Here is a 3,951-nt window from a genome sequence, read left to right on the forward strand (position 1 = left end):
TTTTTTGTAAAATGTGAGTTCTGTTGAGATTACGCAGTTAAGTTTCTTAGCCATAAAATCTCCCCTGAAAGAAAGTTTTGAAATCTCTGTGCTTCACCATCTCAACTAGCTATTTTTGTTACCGGTTACTATGTAGACTCAAGGGTCGTGTCTACATGGTAACTGTTGATTTGATGAAAACTCTGCACGACAACCTATCCAGACCCTAACCATTCGAGGTCAAAGCCTAACCATAACCAACAGGCGAGAGTTGGAGGATCAAGGATTACCGCCTGGACACGACCCCGGGCATGCCGCTTTATTAAAGCTGTTTGCTGAAGACAGCTACCTGCTGCAGGTTGATGAGATCAGAGTTAATGTGTCAGAAAACCAAATCAAGTACAATAAAAATAGAGGGTGACTGCTTGGTGATAATTCTCTGTGGGTTGGTCACTACAAGCCAACCCTTTCACATCACACACGGCCATTTGATCAATTGATGATATCAAATATTAGTACAGCTTTAAAGTTAACATGTATGGCCCATACATGGCACCAAATATGATTGTGTGACAGCACTTTAATCTACATGGCTGTTAATCTTAGACTTGCCAATTGTATATACATACACACACACACACACACACACACACACACACACACACACACACACTCACATAAGACATTATAACGTTTTAAAGCTGAGCAATATTATCTCCACTTTAAATAGGCTTAGCAGAAACCACAGTTGCAAGTATTCAACGTTGAACCTTGTCCATACAGCAAAATAGCCAAATCTGTTTGAGAATTAATTTTGCAGGCTCAATAAACACTGCAGATAGGGACTCTTTTTCCAAAATATGCAGCTTCAGTTTTCAAGTCTTGTGAACATTTGTCACTGGACTGTGTGGGTCCTATTTCTCAGTTTTTACTGGTATCAATGAGTTTGTAATAGCTACGAGATTACACAGGACAATGAGCGCTGAAGGTTCGTACAGGCTCTTTTCTGAGTCTGCCACTTTTCCTTCTTTACGTGCAAAATGTTACAAAGTACATAATGTGATCCCACACGAAACAATTGGGCTGGTTTCACGGACGGCATATAAATGAAATGAGGAGAAAAGCCTTAGCTGATCCTCTCTTCATGGATTTTTCGGAACACATTTCATGTGTTTGTTACACACAGAGGTTTTTTTCAGCTACTCTGAATAAACCTCCCCCTGCTCAGGATGAGGATGGGTGGGGACTTAAACCCAACTAAAAGGGGGGGAGGAGATGTGAGTCAAGCAGTCCGTACATGACAACACAATCCCGAGAAGACCTGTAATCAAAGTGAAAAATCCTCTGTGACGGGAATATGGATGTGTTGGGTCTTTATGAGTTAGTTTGCTATTGATTGTGGAGCACACCTGTTTTAGGCCTTATTCAGTTGGCCTTGTTCTGCAGCTTGAAAATGTCTTTTTTTGTTGAAAACACCCTGATCAGAGAGAGAAAATAATTACTGAAAAAAGCCACTCCAGGCTGCTAAAAAGCCATCTGTCTGATCGGCCCCTTTGTCCTCATTAGTGAGAATATGTAGAAATATACAATCTAGTATGTACTAACAGTGTATCAGAGTCCATCATTTGGTGAAAATGGGGGATTCAAAATTGTCAGAACATTCGAAACATATAGAAAAACGTGAAGCCAGAAAATCTCTAATAAATTATAATCATCTGCACCAAATGTAACAACGGGGACAAGTAAAGTAACATGACCTGAGCTAAAACAGGAGCGACTTGCTTTAATTTGTTTGTTAGCGGGTCTTTAGTTAAAGACAGTGGAAAAAGAAGGACATATTCACAGGATGGAAGTATAATGTGACCTTACCATAACAGTTTGAGGGGCTGGAGCCTTGGACACTGGGTACCTTAGTTTGTGTCCTGTCCCAAAGTGGAAGTCTGTAAAATGGGTAAATATGACCAATGATCACAATCATTCTCAAGTGATTAAACTTAATCCTGTCTTATCAAGTTGCCATGACAGACTCTTGGAGCAGGTGCAATTTGCTTTTGAGTCCATAGCAAAACTCAAACTACTGCCTTTACACAGCAGGGGCGTTTTTTTGTCTTAGTGTGATTTATAAGCCTGTCAATATATATTTTTTAACAGTTGATTTTGTCATGAAGTATTTACGAATAAAGGCATCAACCAATGAAGTTGTGCTGAACGGGTTAAGTTGCGGGACGGCAAACTTTATTACTCCCTGAACCTCTTAAACCTTGACAAAGGCAGCACATACCAGATCCACTCCTCCCGTTTTTAACTTTTCACAATAAAAGCCCTAGAGATATACTACACATGCAAGCAGGGCTATAGTCTAGACCAGTTGTTCCCAAATTTTATGTGGCCAAGGCACACCAAAGACCAAACCAAAATCTCAAGCCACACGTGTGTTCATATCTGGGCAAAATCTCCTCTATAACACATAGTATCACTATTATCACTCTGTGAACATTTATTTAGCCTAGTCCTTGTAAGATAGCTATTACACTCGTTTGGCGCCAACGCAAGTGGCAGCCTCTCCAGTAGCTATGTGTGTTTTCGTGTTGTTTTATATCTTTAGTTCTTATCACTTAATTTAATTTGAATTCTTATTTGTACTTTACATTTGTAATGATGGGGGGGGGGGGGGTAATGTTGTATGTCATGTCTTTTTAAACTACTGGATGCCTACATTTCCCTCGGGATTAATAAAGTATCTTTCTCTCTCTATATATGTATATATATATATATATATATATATATATATATATATATATATATATATATATATATATATATGTATATATATATGTGTATATATATATATATATATGTATATATATATATATATATATATATATATATATATCTCTATCTATATATCTCTCTATCTCTCTCTCTATCTATCTATCTTCTCCTTCACACTAGCAGAGAGCCTTTGATGTGTCACACTAATATTTCCCACCATGAGCAAATGGCTAAAACGGGTTGGCTTTGACATATTTCCTTTTTTTTTAAATGATTGTTTTATTTATATTTAAGCCAAAGCATATAAGACCTATTGTTTCTAGATTGTGAAATAAATCTGTAGGACAAAGTACCGATAAAGGACAGTGCTTGTTGAAATTTACTGATTTTGTCCAAATAATGCATGTGTCTTTTAAAGGTTTATTTTTACATGTAATTTAGTAAGATTTTTGATCTTCCTTTAGATTTTTAAGTTAAATTAATGCAAGACTAGGCTACATTTAGTACTATTCTAATCCAGGCCTCAGGAATGAAGTCAGGAAAAGCAGCCCATTAAGCACTGCTGTATGGGAGGAGTCTGGTGTGAGACCCATCAACCGAGCAGGGCGATCATAGCATTAAATCAGAGCCTCGCGTGAGAGGGGGGGGTTGTATACTGTTATAAATGACTTATTTACTTTGTTGAAACGTTGGTTTGCAGTTGAGCAACTCATACTTAATGCATACTGTAACATGCACTGCAGGCTGTGTGGGACCCTGAGCAGGAACACCCACATGTATCTGTCAGTGTGGGTGTTGCCAAAGTGGTTCTAATTCAAAAGGGACTACATAGGGATGCTACTTTATGTTATGTTAAGATTTTGCAGTAATTGGAGGATTCCGTTCCTGTGCATGACTGGCAGAGCATCACATATCCAACATATGAACTCATCATTGTTTTTCCACTGTGACTTTTACATCAGTGTTAATTAAATTGTAATATTTAAATTATGTAGATTCTGAGATATGTGTGAGAGAAAGACAACCTAAGGAGACCTCCTTCTCTGTAAACAATGTTATTCTCGCTGAATTCACACAGCAGAATTTCATCTACGAGGGTGAAATTCATCCATAATTCATAATGAGTTTCACTCTGATGCCACATAATCAGTTTTTCAGACACATTTCATTGGAGTAATCAAACATTCAGACAGTTCGAAA

Source organism: Cottoperca gobio, chromosome 22 (genome assembly GCF_900634415.1).
Source record: "Cottoperca gobio chromosome 22, fCotGob3.1, whole genome shotgun sequence".
NCBI lineage: Eukaryota > Metazoa > Chordata > Actinopteri > Perciformes > Bovichtidae > Cottoperca > Cottoperca gobio.